At 43.8% G+C, this 18,388-nt stretch overlaps 1 pseudogene; it reads left to right on the top strand.

The window, feature by feature from the left end:
* The first annotated feature begins 322 nt into the window (after window positions 1-322).
* Window positions 323-18,388, top strand: part of LOC131087006 (synaptonemal complex protein 1-like) — a 31,659-nt pseudogene continuing 13,593 nt past the window's right edge.

The raw sequence follows: 18,388 nt of genomic DNA, 5'->3' as shown, positions 1-18,388 counted from the left end.
ACTTTTTATTACGTTTTTGCAAAAAAGGCAAATTAAGGGAATAGACTTACGGAAGGAATTGCAAGGTCTTTTGGCTTATGGTCTGGAATGGGGAGTCTTCGTGAATCCCCACACAGTTTACGAGTTAACGGAATTGTGTGAATTCGGTGATTTATTGTCAGAGGCTGCTTTAGAGAGTGGTAAAACTGCCAAGAAGCTAAGCAGGCCATGGAGAGTGATATATGGTGCACTGTTTTACTATCTCTCTGAGTGCAAGACAGCGGCCGCAGCTCGCGGAGCTTGCGAGTCTGTGCTACTCTGAACTCGGCACGGGCGCTCCGCCATGGCGAGCAGCCGCGGCGAGCGACGCGGGAGCGGAGGCAGCGGAGGGGAGAGCCGAGCCACTGCCGCGGGAGCTGAGGCGCGCCGCCCCGGTAGAGAGTGAAGCCACCGCGGGGGGAGCCGCCACGGGTGCAGCGGTGCCTGCAGCGGAGTCAGCCTGCCGGCGAGTAAACAAAGAGCCCAGTGCAGGGGGGGTTTTCGCCCGCTCCAACACACGCGCCGTGGGACTGGAGCGCTTTTTGCAGCGGGAGCGTTTCTCCCTCCCCCCACAGCCGGCAAAAGCTTCAGTTTAAGACCTAACAGCCTAATGGATACCTCGGTTTAGGACCTAACAGCCTAATGGATGTAACTTTTGTCAGCAAAAGGAAAAGATCCCTGTTGAAATTAAGAAACAAGTGATGGTAAACAAGGAAAGTTAAAGGCACTTTTGTTCTTCCTGGCAGAAACTATGAAACAGGAATCAGCGTACTGTATGCATGGGTCAAATTTCGGCCGATTTGGCTTGTCATTGGTTACGCTGTCTTGAAATCACCTGCATTAACATAGACTTTAACATCAGAAGCCCGGATGGTTCAGTCAGCGGAACATCAGAGTCTAAAATTATATTTTGAAAAGTTTAGAAATTAAGATGTGTTGGATTGATTGTATGAGTGAGATTGTATGAGTGTGCTTTTTGGTATAAATGCTGCAGTAGAAACGTGAGAAAGGTTGTTTTGATTTAGTGTTTTGGAGTCAGGCCTGTGGGTGAGTGATAGTGAATGCTATATTTTATGTTTATAGTAAGTTATCTGTTATTAAGTAGTTTAAGTTAAATTATTTATTAAGTGCCGTTCTGTTAAGGTTAAGTTTGTTAAGTTTATTTTCTGTTAAGTTCGAGGTCTGTTAAGTTTAAATTGTATATTAAGTTAAGTTAGATTCTGTTAAGTTTGATCTTACATTATTTACAAATAAGTCTGTTATTTAAAGTCAGTTAAGTTTTGTTATAGTTAAGTTTTATTAGAATTAAGAGATTTTACATGTAAGTTCTGTTGATTTAAAAATCTATTAAGTTTAAGTAAAGATAAGTTTAAGTAATGTTAAGATCTATTAAGTTTAAATATTTAAAGTTTAAGTATTTTAAGTATAAGTGCTATTAAGTTTAAGTGATGTTAGATAGATTTATGCTTTTACGATAGGCGTTTATTTTATGGCTTGTGTGCAAAGTGTTGTTGTGAACATCAGAGAAACCTTGCTAGCTGAAAATACTATTTAATTATTAGAACTGCCTATTCTTATGTTGCAAAGAGTGTAACACAGCTAGCCCATAGAATTTTGAAGCCAGTTAATTTCTGTTAATTTACAAATAAGTCTGCTAAGTTAAATATTTTAAGTGCTTTAAGTGTATACTATTTTCTCACCACTCCAAATCAACAAAGGACTGAGAATCGCCCAGCTGATGCCATTTCAGCCAAATGACTAAAGGATTACAGACTGTAAAACTGATTTTGAACTTTTCTGAGAGGCCCGGGGAAGGGGTGGATGTGAAAATCTCAAGGACAAAAAGGATTGTTTTCAGACTTGCCGTTCACCTCCTCTCCAGGTTCACATGAATGAAAACAGCTAACAGCTGTCTTTTCTTAGTCCAATTACCACCTACCTTGCAATGCCTGATAAGGCCGGACATTGTGGCTCAGCTGGGGGTGCGTTTAACCCTTTGGGATAAAACGCCGTTGCCGGACGACCAGGAAACTGATTGACATTATTGAATCATTATCATCTTTCCATATAAAAGGACCGGCAAAAGAGAACTGTCTTGAATGTCACAGCCCAAATTGTGCTGCTTGGGTTGCACTGTGTTGTGGGGGTTGTGACAGGACCTTTTGGGTGGATCAGTTGTCACTTTTTCATTTATGGTGTAATACCTGTAATCATAGACATACCTGGGAACATAATTGGGAGTGGGCACTGCGGAGTGAAACAGGACTAAACACTGCCTCAGCTTTAGATCTTTATGAATCGCATGAGCAGAAAATCTTGGCTTATTATTGGTGGGAGGTACAGTGTATTTTGAAAAGGATTAAAGCTCAAAGTGCATCATATATAACCTCTGTAAGGTGTAAAAAACTGGTGCCTTTAACACAACATTCCGTTGTAGGGCCTATAGAAGGAGATCCCAATCAGGCATTAGATAACTGCATTAGAAGGATACAAAGGTGTGGTCTTCAGGTCTCGGGAACAGTAAGGTTAAAAACTGATAAGAAGAAGAAGGTCAAAGTAAAACCAGAAAAATGAGGTTTCCTTTTATTATATTACTTGGTGTAGTGGTAGCTGAAGAATTAAAGGTAACACATTTTAGTCAACCTAGAGATAATGTATGGCTAACACTTGCTAGGCAGATTAATCAGACATCGCTTTGTCTCAGCATTGGAGGAGTTACTAACCCCTTTCGAACATGTTTGGTAGGGCTTCCAGTATAGTCTCCTTAAGAATTCTGCAGTCTTATTAATAACCGTGCCTTATGTATGCGCAGTATGGTAAATATTAAATTGCCTGTACAAAAAGGATATACGGCCAGTCAAAGTGACGGCTACCGCCAATGCCTGTTAATTCAATCACTTAATACTCCTTTGCATTCTCCACCTGAGGAGTTGGAGCTTTTCGGAAGTGCAAATGCTAGAGCATGACCAGCACTTCCAATGGTGGGTGGTTCAGCTTTGATTACTCTAATCCTCAAAAGATGAATCAGCATAAACAAACATGGGCTACTCTGAATTCATCTCTAAAGCCAAACATAGTGTCTAAACAACTCTACAACCATTGTAAAGGCTCTAGCATCATAACACCTAAGAAATTACCTACAGAGATATTTCTAATTTGCGGAGATAGAGCCTGGAATGGTATACCTGCCCAACCTCAGGGTGGACCTTGTTATTTAGGCAAGTTATCACTATTCCACCCTAATATATCTGTACTAATGCAATTAAGTCATAAGATAAGCAGGCAAAAACGTAGCTTACATAATTTAGACTGTAGTCAAATAGGAGATCCATGGTTCTGGAGTAAATTTAAGCAAGTGATGGTTTCAGCTTTCCTACCATGAGGTGCTGCAAGCAAAGCATTGACTCTAGCAAAACAAATAGGGTGTTGGGCTAAGGGTGAACTGAATAAAACTTCACAGATATTAGATATGTTAACTGCAGATGTACAGAGTGTTAATCACGCTGTTCTGCAAAATAGAGCTGCCATAGATTTTTTACTATTAGCACACGGCCATGGGTGTGAAGAGTTTGAAGTGATGTGTTGCATGAACTTACCTGATCATTCTGTATCTATTCATGCTAAGTTAAAAGAGCTACGACTAGGGCTTAACAGCCTTAAGAAAGAAGAAGGATTGGGAATTGATGAGTGGCTTAAAAGTTTCGGATTGGGACCCTGGCTAAGAAACCTTATAATATATGCTATAGGGATATTAGGTGTACTTTTATTGCTTTTACTTATATTACCTTGTTTCTGTAGTTGTATCCAAAAGATGGTTAGTAGGATGATAAAACCTGGCAAACTAAACTCCTTTCTCTCAAAGAAAAAAGCGGGGGAAATGTCGGGAGTTTAGTTCAGGCATGGCTTGAAGAAAAAGGCCATGAAGCCATGCAATTGAGAGAAAAGTAAAAGGTAGTTGTGAAGCAGTTCCCAGCCTGACTTCTATAAACAATTAGACTCTTTCAGGCATCATTGTATAAACAATAAAGTTCTCAGGCAGTCTTCCCATAACAAGCAAAACACCCTCTCTGGGAAAAGATGGCACCCTGAGAACAGATGTGGAAGTTTTGGGAACCGTTCATATCACAGTGAGAACACTGGTTTTGTTTTGTGTAAACAATCAACAGTGTAGTAAAACAAAAGGTGTGGTTAGAGTTTTCTCTGTTAGCCTATCATAAACCTGTATTTCGGAATATGCATGAAGTTCGTTAACACTATTATTTAAGATGGCTGATCGATCAATAAATCGAGTTTGATGCATCAAAGGATTGGTCATTCTCCCCTCACTTCAACACCCGGCCCCGCAGCCTCCCCCAGAGGATGTTCCACGAGATCGACCCCAGAGCCTGACACGGGGACGGGGGGCCGGGACCCTGGGGGTGGCACAGGGGGACAGGGACCCCCTGGCAGCGTCCCAGTGTCCCCCAGGGCCCGAGCCTCGGTCAGGGCTCCTTCACACTGCTACGAACGAGGGCTTGAGAGCACTGAAAAAATCCCCAGCAAGGGATCAGCAAAAACCAGATTTAATATTAAGGGAGAGTAGCATAGATTTCCTTGGCAAGAGTCACTCTGCTCCTGACTGGACACTTCAGGCACAGAAAGGAAACAAAGTAACAACAAAACCAAAGTAAATCCAGGCAATCAAACCAGAAATGAACTGAGAACTGTCCTTGTGTGTGTGTGTATGACACAAGGGCAGCGAGGGCAAGGATAAGAGGACTACAGCCTAAAAGCTTTATTAAGCTCAAACCTAACAGAATTTAACTTACACCTTAACCTTAAGTGATACCTTCAACTTCACAATTTGGCAGAAGAACACTACTTAACAGTATTTAAGCTAACTTATAACTTACCAATTTAAAACAGGAATACCACTTAAAAAATTAGGTAATAACTTAAAATAAACTTTAAATCTTAGCAAAAGAACAGCTCTTAGCAGCATTTAACTTAGCTTAGAGCTTGTGACAAAACCTTACTTACTGATATCTGGATATCTAACTGTCTCAGCTATCCAAGGCACTTCAGAGAGCAGCATTTCTGCCACATTTCCCCAGCACAGGCACTCCTGTGTGCACACACACACAAAGAGTCAAGGCAAGGCACCAGTGAGAAATTCCCCTGAGGAAAGGAAATGCTCCCTGTGGATCCTTTGGCATCTCCCCAGCAAAGGGCAAAGGGTTGAGCCTGGAGGAGTGGGGGGATCGGCCCAGGCCCCGTCGTTGTTCAGGATCCCCGAGTGCAGCAAACGGGAGCGTTCCTGGCTGGGAGAGGCCCCACTCAGATGGAGTCGCTGGCCCAGGAGAGCTCCAAGGGCTCCTTTTGGAGCGCTGTGTGCAGGGCCCCAAGAGAGGGGCTTCAGTCTCAGCAATGGTTCATCCTGGCCGCACTTGACATCAACAACTTTCTTTGGCAGTGTGAGAACAGGGATGTTGTGCCACTGAGGGAACAAAACCAGTTCCCAGGGCTGCTCCTTCAGAAACCAGGAGCTGGTTGGGCAGCACCAGTGCCTGGAGCAGACAGTGTTTGTGATGAGCTGCAGAGGAGCTGAGCCCAGGGGCTGTTGGCCAAGGCTGAGGCCCAAGAAGCATTTCCCAGCTGGCAGGGCAGCCTGAGAAGGGGAGGGGGGAATGCAGCAGCACAGGGCCCATGGAACCAAGGGACCATTGTGACACTGTGGGGCTTTGTGAGACCAAGGGACCATTGTGACACTGTGGGGCCCTGTCAGACCAAAGAGCCAGTGTGACACTGTGGGGCCCTGTGACATCAAGGGACCATTGTGACACTGTGGGGCACCATGAAATCATGGAGAGCACTGTGACATTGCTGGGCCTCATGGAAACATGGAGACCATTGTGACACTATGAGGCCCCGTGGAATAAGCAAACCATTGGGACACTGTGAGGCCTCATGGAACCAGTGAGACCATGAGGAAGTCCATTGTGATACTATGGACCTCCTCATGGTGGCCCTGGGAGGACCATTGTGATACTGTGGGGCCTCATGTAATCAAGAGGCCTTTGTGACACTGCAGGGCTACATGGAACCAAAGCTCCAGGGCAACACAGAGTGGCCTCATGTCATCAGTGGTCCATTGTGACACTGTGAAGACAAAGGAGACCATTGTGACACAGCAAAGCCCCATTGTGACATTGCAGACCTCATGGAACAGAGAAGTCCCATGACATTGTGGGGCCTGGGGAGCCACGGAGACCATTGTGACACTGCAAGGGCTCATGGAGTCCTTGGAACCATTGTGACACTGCAAGGGCTCATGGAGCCCTTGGGACCATTGTGACACTGTGGGGCCTTATGGAACCTAGGGGCCACTGTGACATTGTGGGACCCCATGGAACCTGGGGGCCATTGTGGCACTGCAGGTCTTCTTGTAATCAGGGGGCCATTGTGATACTGCTGGAAACCATGGAATCAAGTCACCATGATGACACTGCGGGGCCCCATGGATCCAAGGCACCGTTGTGACATTATGGAGCCCCATAAAACCAAGGGAACACAGAACAGCTCTGGCTGGTTTGGCCTCCCATGGACTGCCTGACTGGTCCAGCTGACCTGTGCATTTTGAGGGTCACTTCTCATCTGCTGCTGAAACACTGGGGCTCTGTGCTTTCCTTCCCAATGGAAAAGAACTGTCCTTCTGCTCCAGGCACCCATGGCCAGAACTGGGATTTCACCTCCAAATTTCCTTATATCCCGAGATTGTTCCCATAGGAATATTGCCAGGACAAGTCTGGCTGGCAATGGTTTCACAATAGTCACTTCTCATCTGTCCCCAAAACACTGAGGGAGGGTCCATGCTCTCCTTCCCATGGGAAAGAACTGTCCTGCCTCTCCAGGTGCCCATGGCCGAGATTGGGTTTCCACATCCAAAATTCCCTAAATTCAAAGACTGCTCCCAAAAAAATCTGCCATTCCTGACACGTCTGGATGGCCTTGGCCTACTGAGGTTCTCACCTGCCTTCCAAACCTTGGAGCTCTGTGCTTTCCTTCCTCTGGAAAAGAACTATCCTGAACCAGGTGCCCATGGCCACAAATGGGATTTCACTTCCAGCATTCCCTGTAGTGACAGACTGGAGGAGATTGTTGGCTCAGTTGCGGTGTGTTGTAATGTCCTGTTTTAGACTTCCAGGTCACCTCCCAGGTGTGCCTATACCTCTCTCCCTTCCCCCTCGCCCCCTTGCTGAGTGAGTCCTGTCAATCAGGCTTAACATTCCAGGAAGGTCGTCGTGTGGTTGGTCAAGTTCAAAAGATGCCCCTATGCCCAGAGGTCATTGGCCTGTCTGGGTGTCATCCTCCCCTGAGACCCTGCCCCTCCCACCTGGTTGGTGGCTCACCTGCCCCTTCCCTCCCCCTCCCCCGGGAGCTTAAAAAGGTAATCAGACCATGTGCTCGTGATTCTGTTGGAGCTGTTGCCAAGATTCAGACCTCTGTGACTGTGGAATAAAGCTCTGGATATAAGCCCTCCAACAGAATCCGTCTCCTTCTTCCTCACCATTAGCCTGAAGCCTTCTCTCCTGAGGTAAATAGAGTTCCTAACAAGCCTGGACTTGTTCAGCTGCCCAGCTGCAACCACCAGCAAGCTAAAGGAGTCTCTGGGGTGATACGCCACAGTTGCCGCTTTTGGCCCAGCAGCGAGGGTCAGACCGGCTCAGGCACAATCTACCTGGTAATACTGGGATTCTTATTCCAATAGGCTCAAAACATTTTGTGTGGGGGGGAGGAAGGGGCAGGTCCAGACTTGCCCTGCCCTGGAACCCCAGCCCTGCCCTGCCCTGGAACCCCAATCCCCCCAGAGCCTCTATCCCAGCCCAGCAGTGTCTGCCAGTCCCTGGCACAGCACGGGCAATGCTCCACAGCCACCTCTGCAGCCCCCAGCCCAGCTCCTGAGGGACCAAATGAGCCCAAGCCCCACCTGGGGGAAGGGCCCAGGGAGACCAAGGGGTATTAAAGGCTGACCACAAGGCAAGCACACATCTTGACCCTACCTCCTCTTGGAATTTCTATCTGAACACTGCTGGAATCCAGGAGTTGGTAGCTGTGTGTGTGCTTCTCTGTATCTTTTTTGTCTTTCTCTCTTTTTAATTCACGCTTCTTGTAAAATTTGAGTAACTTAAAATTGATCAAGCTGAGAATTTGCGAAGGTGAATGGGCCAAGTCAGTGCTTTGAGAATTGGTTTTTGTTGATTGAATGTCATACTAACCCTTTTGCCAAAGTTTCTCTGATTTTTCTAAAGTTCCCAGTAAAGGCTGTTTTGTTCTTTTGAGCTCCCAGCCACATTCCACACTCCATTTCCCAGCTGGAGCCGCTGGTGCCTCTGAGTTGTGCTCCCCCAGCCCCAGGAACGCTCTCCTTGTCTGCCCATTCCCCCATGGTCTCTGGGCAGGGATGGCGTCAGTGGGGGCTGCTGACATCCTCAGCAACTTGGAGGCTACTGCTGAATTTTACAACTCCAGAGGCTTGTTCAGTCTTCAGTTCTTCAGTGCAGGAATTCAGTGTCCCAGGGCTCATTAACATTTAGAACACTTTAACAAGCCAAGCCTCTGGGGATAATTTGATTTCAGTTTTTAAATATTGTATGGTTAATTAGGCAGATTTCAGAAGTGCATTCAAACTGAATATATTCTATTTGAAAAAACAGTGAGAAAAGATTTCTTAGGTCCCGTTTAGGTTTTTTTCCCTGTTAATAAATTGATACGTGCAATCTTCAATTGACACTGAATCCAAGTACCTCCTCATGCAGTTGGAATAGATATGAAAATCAAGACCCTTCATGGCTGACAATCATTCAGACTCTGTCCCCACCCCCACCCCACCATTTTCCCCATCCAAGCCCTGGCACTCAGAGCAGCCTTGTGCAAATCTGAGCTCCCTCCAGCCCAGGCTGCACCTGCAGCTTTCAGCTCCTTGGCTCCAACTCCCACCTGCTTTCCTTGGAGAAGGAGCTGCCTGAGACACAGAGGGATGTTCATTTCTTGTCAGCCAACAAAGCCAAGGGAAGGCACAGCTCCATCGAATGCAAAAGTCATCCCTCTGCTGGATATTAAATCCACTTTCCACTGCAGACAGCCTCAGAGCAATGGAAAACACCTTCTGTGCCCAGCACAGATCCCAAGGTCTCCCCAAACCCTCCCTGCCCCAATTCTGCCCAGATTTGCTCTTTGCACACACAAGTCACACACTGAAGTCAGGAGCTCCCTCCATGCCCAGAGGGAGGAAAAGAGAGAAAGGGGATGAAGAGCTCTCCTGTGCAGAGCCAAGGTCCAAGTGCACTGGGATGTCCCAGCACCATCTGATATGTCCACCATTCCCCAAAGATTTCCATACAGGAACAGTTATAGACAAAGACAAAAGAAAAGGTAATTCTGTGAGATATAAACATAATTAAGATGTTGACTAATATGATATTTATTTGAGCTTCAGAAAGAGTGGGCAATTCCCTGAAGCTCAAAGCATGAAACCAGTCAGCTGAAGGGCACTTGAATGACCAGAAAGCATTGGGAGGAGTGCTGAGGGTTTTTTGCAGGACAATGGACATATGCAACATATGCACAATCCAGCCTTCATAGAAACTGAGTAAGGTCACCATGCCCTTGAAGGACACAAAAGGATAAGAACACCCTCAGCAGCAGACGGTTCAGGATGCAAAGGCACGCAAGAAAGCCTGCAGCAAGATGCATGAAGAAAAAAGACAAACTAAAATTAACTGAAATATCAAAATGCATGCGTAAAAAGGATTTAACCAATCACGTATTAGCTTGAGGTGTGAACAATAGAGAACAGTATAAAAATGGCTTGCTTTTAGTAATAAATTGGCTTCACATGATCATATTGATCATGGTGTGGTGTCCCGTTAATGATCCTCCGCACCTAGGGACCAGAAATGTATGCAAGCCTCCACCCCAAGAGACATTATGAATTCAGAAAACATGGCCATTAACTGCTTGATACCAACACAGAGTAATGGCAACAAAAAAGCACTCAGACCAGGGGTTTTTCCACTCTCTTTCAAGCCCCACGCGTTGGGCACCAAATTTTGTCCTGGTTTAGGGCAAATTTGGGAGAAAATCTCCAAAGGGGCCCCTCCAGAAAGGAAACTCACACAGCCCCTCTCCCCAACCAGGTCGGGAAGGATTCCCTGGAGAGAAGTGGAAAGAACCTGTTTATTTAACAGGCAAAGCACCCCCAGCACACAAAATGAACAATACCAGGTGACAACACTCTTTCACCACTCTGAAAAAGATGACAAATTCAGAAAGTCTCTCTTGGGAGTGGTCGCTCTGTTATCAGTCCCTCCGGTGCTGGGGCAGCTGCTGCAGCCACAAGGTGCAAACTCTCAGTGTTTCCCAGGTCCCAGTCCAGAGCAGGTTTGAGTGGTTCCGAAAAAGGGAAAGGAAAACAGTCCAGGGAAAAATTCGAAGTGCTTAGCTAAACTAACTAATGAGCAGAAACAAACGCAAGAGCAAAGCAAAAAGCCAAGGAAAAAGCAAAAGCAGCACCATGTACTGCCCTGTCTCTGTGCCCTGCCAGCCATGGGTTGCGGCTGATACCAAAACCAAAACAAAACTTTGCTCTTCAGAGCCAGTCTTGAAGGCACAGAACATAATATCCAGCATAAACAGAACAGACAGCTGGGGATACAAGCGTCCTAATGTCACCCTAGGACAGCACAGTTATTCCAAACTGCCCCCCAGCAGCCCCCTCCTCACCCATGCCATCTGCTGGGGCTGTGCCAGTTTCAGGAGATGCCTCCAGGGCCTGCATTACCTGTGTGAAAAATGCATATTGTAGGACTGGCTTTTCACAAATATTAAAATGAATATTATATGTGTTGTGTTAGAAAGTTATGTTGTACTGATTTTCTTAAGTAGTGTGTTAAATCTAGTTTTAGGTTATAACATAATGTTAAAATAGAAACTATGCTACGTAAGATACTTTTATAATTAGAGTATTAATAATTTGGCTGATTTTCATATCCCTGATAACTTTTTAGACTTTTTTATCCTAAGCTATTGAAGTACCATCAGGACTGTAACAAAACTGTGATGCAGCCAAAACAAGGATGTTGTTTGGGGCTGTTGTAAGTGAACCAAAGGGCCCTTGGGGCTCGTGTGTTGCTCTCCCTGCCTCGACCACTGGCCCAGCACTGCTTGTAGGGCACTTTCAAGGTGTTCTAAGGGCACAAGGATGGTGGTTTTCCTTCCTGCTCTGTGTGTGAGCAGAGAACTGCTGGGACACTTGGATATTTATAAATCCCTGGGTCCAGATGGGATCCATGCCAGGGTGATGAGGGAGCTGGCAGATGAGCTTGCCAAGCCTGTCTCCATCATTTATCAGGAGTTGTGGCTCACTGTGAGGTTCCAGATGATTGGACACTGGCCAGTGTGACACCCATGTACAGAAAAGGTAGGAAGGAGGATCCTGGTAATTCCAGGCCAGTCAGCCTGGCCTCAGTAGCAGGTGAGATAATGGAGCAGTTCACACTGAGTGCTATCACACTGCACTCGCAGCATGGCCAGGCTATCAGACCCAGCCAGCAGGGCTTTACCAAGGGTGGGTCATGTCTGACCAACCTGGGCTCCGTCTGTGAGCAGGTGACTGCCTGGTGGGTGCAGGAAAGGCTGTGGGCGTTGTGTATCTGGGCTCCAGCAAGGCCTTTGGCACTGTCTCCCACAGCACACTCCTGGAGAAGCTGCAGCCATGGCTGGGACAGGAGCACTCTGTGCTGGGCTCAGAACTGGCTGGATGGGCCCAGAGAGTGATGGTGAATGGTGCTGCATCCAGCTGGCAGCCAGGCACCAGTGCTGTCCCTCAGGGCTGTACTGGGACCAGTTCTGTTTAATATTTTTATAGACGACATGGGTGAGGGCATTGAGTCATTCATGAGTAAATTTGCAGAGGACACTAAGCTGGGTGCGTGTGTTGATCTATTGGAAGGAAGGAGGGCTCTGCAGAGAGACTTAGATCAGTGGAATGGATGGGCAGAGTTCAGCAGCATGAAGTTTAATCAGTCCAAGTGCTGAGTTCCACATTTTGGCCACAAAAGTCCCCTACAACATTCCAGGCTGGGGACAGTGTGTCTGGACAGTGCTCAGGTAGAAAGGGCCCTGGGGGTGCTGGGGACAGCCGGTTGAACATGAGCCAGCAGTGTGCCCTGGTGGCCAAGAAGGCCAATGGCATCCTGGCCTGGGTCAGGAATGGTGTGGCCAGCAGGAGCAGGGAGCTCATTCTGCCCCTGTACTGGGCACTGCTGAGGCTGCACCTTGAGTGCTGTGTCCAGTTCTGGGCCCTCAGTTTAGGAAGGACGTTGGGATGCTGGAGCACATCCAGAGGAAGGCAGCAAGGCTGGGGAGGGGTTTGGAACACAAGCCCTGTGAGGAACGTTTGAAGGAGCTGGGGCTGTTTAGCCCGGAGAAGAGGAGGCTCAGGGGTGACCTTATGGCTCTCTGCAGCTTCCTGCAGGGAGGTTGGAGCCAGGTGCGGTTGGTCTCTTCCACCGGGCAGCACTGACAGAACCAGAGGACACAGTCTCCAGCTACATCAGGGAAGGGATAGGTTGGATATTAGGGAAAAAAATTTCACCAAAGGAATAATGAAGCACTGGAATGCTCTTCCCAGGGAGGTGGTAGAATCTCCATCTCTGTATGTGTTTAAAAAAGCCTGGACATGGCACTTGGTACTGCAGTTGAGGTGTCAGGGCATAGGTTGGACTTGATGATCTGAGAGGTCTCTTCCAACCTCATTATTCTGTGATTCTGTGATTCTGTGTGTGTCCATGGCAATATCACAGGTACTCCTGGGCAAAGTCTCTGAAGCTGCCTTTACTTAACTCATCAGTGTCTGTCAGAAGGAGAGGACAGAAATGGGGTGAAGAACCTGCTAGAAGGAATTTTGGCTTCACTGATAATTCTGGCAAAATTTTTATTGATTTTGGTGGACTGCAGTTATCCGTGTCTTTAAGCCCATCTATTTGGTGATGTCTGAAGGGGGTTTGGGATATTTCATTGTATTTGTTTCTCCTATGTGCCCTGTAATGCCTTTTGATACATACACAGAGGATGCACAAAGATTTAAACTTGGGCTCCTGATCATATCTAAGCTTATATCACCATCTGTGGAAAAAAATATTACTCTTGTGATGTTTCTAAGAGATAAATACATTATCTACAACAGTATTAATTAGATATTATATACTATTAATTAGATAGTATTTGAGATTAACTTGTGGAACCTGTTTTAATAGAATCCAGAAACAACGAATGAATTGTTCTCAAAACTCTACAAAGAGGCTGAGAAGATCAAGCAGTGGAAACTGACTGTGGAAACTGAACTAAACCAGAAAGAAAGAAAACTCCAAGAGAATAGAAAGATTATTGAAGCACAGAATAAAGCCATTCAAGAACTGCAGGCCAGTATTGTATAGTTACATTGAATAGATGAAGTTCAGTGCTTCCTGATTCAGTATGACACTATTATTGATACAATTAAATATTAAAGACTGTTGCAGTTTGGTTTGTGCCTTGAGAAAATGATTATTTTGAGAAGTTGCAGGCACCTGTCCTGTGTGAGGGTGTGTATGAAGAATATACCTGTAAATGTCTCAGTTGCTGGTAAATTATTGTTCATTAATTATTACATCTTTCATGCAAAAGATGACTCAGCATGTAATACCAGATAAAACAGACTTCTGTCTACTGATGCCCCAAATGACTTTTTCATGAGGGATTTGAGAAGTTCAAGTGCATTTCTAATATATTTTTCAATAACAGTGTCTTTTTGCATTTGTTCCCTATGAAATCTGTTTGAAAATGAGAAACTCCATTTGAAACTGGAAGAAGAGATATGTGAAAATTAAGATCTCTTGAAAGAGTAAGTAATAGAACCAAGGATATATTTTTGTGGTGGAAATAATCAGTTTCCATGTGGGCAGTTTTATGTAGCTGTTAAATTTTGAAGGTCATTTCCATTGTTACTCCTTAGGTGCACAAAGCACTGTGCACTCCTGTGCAAACATGATATTTTCCCCTCCTTCAGAGCTGCTGCTTCGGGGCATCTGTGTAATCTGCTCAAGGAAACCTGCACTCGATTCACAGAGAAGACCAGCAAATGTAAATGCTTTTTTAGTTTTTATTTATCAGAGTAAATATACTTTTAGCTTGCTCTAAATTCACGAACAGAAGCAAGAAGAAGAAATTTCTCCTGCTGTTCAGAAAAGTTCTGCAGTTGAGATCTACTGGATGTGGCTCTCAGAATGAGAAATGAATTTTAAGTGGCTCACAAAATTGGAAGTGAAGCCCCAGGTCTAACAGACTTGTGGTTTGTAGTGCTAAATGCAGAGGGCTTTTGAAGGCTGTGAGATTGTTTGCTGCAAGGTTGCCAGCCTGGGAGCTCTTTGGGTGCCCAAACAGTGCTCCAGGTTTGAGGCAGTGCCCACAGCCCCGACTGGCACTGGAGCCACTGCAGAGCAGGGCAGGGCTCCCCAAGGCTGCTCAGCCCATTGAAGCTTTGCAGTCCCAGCCACACTCTGGGAATATATTCAGACATGAGAAGTGACACTTCATGCCTGGTTTTAGGCAGTAGAATCTACTCTAAATTCCCAGCACTCTGAAACAAATTTCCAGATCTGACATTTCCTGTTTTCAGCCATCACACATTTATGGGGAAAAAAGGTCTTAACCCCAAGGTATAATGAGTAACTGGAATTCTTCTCATGAAACTGAACAAGCCAAGTCAGTTGGATAACTTAATGAAGTTTAAATTCTTGAGGTTTTAAAATATGTTCTTGATTGGAAATCCTACTTTATATGCAATTTAGAATCGTTATTATAATAATTAGAATTTTACTAACTTGATCCTGGATACTTAAATGTCTGTTTCTTTTTAGCCTTAATTCTAGAAACAATTGTATATAGGTGTGTTGTTCTTTTTTGATAGCTGTTTCTGTTACTGTTCTCTTTTTAATTGTTTTCTTAAGAAAAAATAGTATCAATTACAAAAGTGAAAGGAAAGAAGGAAAATATGGACCTGGAGTGTTGTTGCAGTTTTATAATGACAGCTCTGTGGGTATAGGTATCTGCTGATAGGAAGAAATTCAGTGCTAACCCTAGATTACAGTTTATAAATACTAACAGTTCTGATACATTATTATTCAACAGCATTAATACTATAATAATTAATATGGTCACATAAACTGATCTAGAATTACACTTTTCACAGAAAAAAATATCTTAGGAAGGAAATTTAAAAGCTGAGCTTGCTCAATGTTTCAATGAAATAGACATTTTCCCTAGATTCTGTAACTTTTGGCACCATGTTTCATAATGACTTATTTAATAAGAATGGAGCTGAGAATTCCTTTTTAATTCATTTTGCTGATTAAGTATAGTGACTTGGGCAAATGGCATTCTAGTCCAAAAGAAAAAGTTTCTCATATGTTCTTGCTTTGATAGATGAACAGGAAAAGGAAGCAACAATGCAATTGTATGAGGAACTTCACTGCAACATAGAAATAAGTGAGCAAGCTGGATGAAAGGAATGTGAGTTATGTGAGCTGAGCTGAGTTCCATGTTTATGTTGGGATACTGTTTGTGTCCATCATGTGTGGGTGTCATGTCATGTGTGATGCAGGAAGTTGGGTTTTCAATCCCTTTTCAAGAATTATTTTTGTGTTCTATCAAACACATTCAATGGAGAAGGTGCAGCAGTGTGTGGGATGTAGATCCCTGTGATCTGGGTGATGTGTGCTTAGTGCTGGGTCACTGCCACAGCTTCTGGCTTCTCTTTGGGGTCTATTTCACCTCCCTCCTGGTTCCTCAGAATGGCTGAGGTGGGCAGCAGCCCCTTGAGAAGTTCCAGGGTTTCCAGTATTGAACTTCAAATATAAAATTTTGGTTTTAGAGAATGACAGTGGCATTTGAAGAGCTTCGTGTGCAAGCAGAGGACGACAGATTGGAAATGAGTTTCAAATGTGAGAATTCTGTTTATTGAGTTTATGCAGCTGGCTCAGTTTTGTACTTCATAGCTTGTGTTACACATGCAGTGTCAGGGCAGAGAAATGTGAAGTGCTGGAATGGTGAGCAGCTCACACTGAGACACTGGGACCCTTCTTTTATTCATGCTGCCTTTGGTCACTGCCTGGCCCCTTCTGTTGCTGTTCCACTGGGCCAAAGCTGGAACTTTATTTCTCAAACAGTCACTCAAAATTGAAGTTTTGTCTGTGAAGTACAGTCCAGAGATCAATACTTACTTCCCATAGTTCATTTATTTAAATGATAATGCACTAGCGTATAGCTACACTAGCTACAGAAAGTTTAGCTAAATGCTCTCTCTCTGTATGTATAGTCTGGTATGTTCCTGTTTCATTTTCACATGCTCTTTTCTGTTAGTATTTTGATTATAAAATCAAACATTGCCTCAGCAATTACTCTGGGGAAACAAATGGTACAGCTGTACAATTCCAAGCAGTCTTAAAGTGGAAGTTGTATTGAACTTGGAGTATATTTCAGCTAGAATGTTAACTATGGATGTTACTGTATCTCCAAAGTAAAAGAAGAAGCAAAAAAAAGTGGACAAGTTTGAGAAAGAATGCAAACTGGAAGTCAGCCAAAAGGAAAAGCAGGTTTGCTCATTTTACTATCTAAGATGTAGAGCTTTATTTGTGCCTAAAGGGGCAATGCAAGAGCCAAGAAGTCTTTCTGGGCATTAGTAAAAAAGACAAAATAACATCTGAAGCTGCATTTAAGTCAAATTCTGCTAAGTTTAGTGGTGTTTCAGTACCTTTAGTCTCCTGGAATTTATGGTTTGATTTTGAATTGGAGAACTTTTTTGTTTAGATTTAAGTGACTTGATCAATATTTGGCTAAGATTATATCTAGCCAAATATTATCTATCTATCTATTTATCTATCTATCTATCTATCTATCTATCTATCTATCTATCTATCTATCTATCTAATCTATCTATCTAATCTATCTATCTAATCTAACTTGAATGACAGCAAAATGGCTGCTAACCATACCTAGAGTACAAATGAAAATTAATATCTGTCCCTTCTCCAGACTTCATGATGATATTTCTTGCTCTTTTCTAGATTTCAGCTCTTACCATACAGAGAGATGAAAAAGATGATGTCACAAAAGACATCAAGGCTTAGCTGCAGACGTCACAAAATAAGATTGCTGACTTAATGGAAGCAAAATGTAAGAGTTCTGCCTGCTGTGTTTAAATGTAATTGTTTATAGAATTTAAATGTCATGGTTTATGATTGTTTATTTATTAGATGTAATTGTTTATAGAAGCATAGGAAACAGGGCCATGATAGTCTTATTCTGTTGCTGGTTGGCAGCAGAATTTTGGGGCCTTGAAGGCCTTATTTTTGTTTGGAGCAGGAGCTGCTCATGTGGGAGCAGGACTGGCAGGGCAGTTTTTAGGGGGAGTCAAGCAGTGAGAGCTTTTGAAAATTGCAAGGGGAAAATATGTTGCTTCAGTTTTGCAAATGTACAGTCAGGCAGATGTCACTGAGGACACTTTTCAGAACTTGATTTTCAATATTTTTAAGCCATCTATATTAAAATTTTATGTATTATTTTATAGTAAATGATATTAGTACCATTGGTCTTTGTTACATTCTTAAAATGTATGTAATTTTCCATTTTTAGCAGCATTTTTTAGTAAATATCCTATTTTTAAAAATATAAACATCTTTTTTTGTTTAGTACATAATGAAGAAATGTTAAAGGAATCCCAGGTCAGTAAAGAACATTTGAGGGCAGAGCTGGAAGAGGCTAAAATTTCATTGCAAAAGGCAGAGGTACCCTTTGCTTATAGTTTTACAGTAGAAATAGATTAGGTGAGTATTTGCATAAATAATTATGGATACTTTAGACATGAAACAGCTGTAGCTGTTTGTTGCAAAACATGTTTAGAAATGATATCATGTCTTGAAGGTGTCTCAGAACAACTTGGAAACTGAATTCCAGACTACAGTGAAGACATTAATTCAGGTCCCTGGAGAAAAGGAAGAGCAGGAGGAAGAATGTAAAAAAATGAAAGCTTTGCTTGCAGCCCTGACAGAGGAGTTTGACACTTCTGTTGCCAATTTGAAAAGCTTGCTGTGAGAAGAGCAAAATAGGTAAATGAGTTTAAATTCCAAGAGTGATCTTACAAGTTGCAGTCTATGACAAAATCAAGAACAATTGGAAATGAAGCTGAAATTTGGAGGTTTTTTCCGCACAGTGGTCTAAATGCAGAGAGTTTAATGTAATTTTTTTGGTTGTGCTAGTTGATACTGTATAAAAAGTAAATTTTTGCCCCCTCCAA

Source organism: Melospiza georgiana, chromosome 9 (genome assembly GCF_028018845.1).
Source record: "Melospiza georgiana isolate bMelGeo1 chromosome 9, bMelGeo1.pri, whole genome shotgun sequence".
Lineage (NCBI taxonomy): Eukaryota > Metazoa > Chordata > Aves > Passeriformes > Passerellidae > Melospiza > Melospiza georgiana.
The sequence above is the reverse complement of the archived record's forward strand: the minus strand, read 5'-3'. Positions and strand labels throughout refer to the sequence as shown.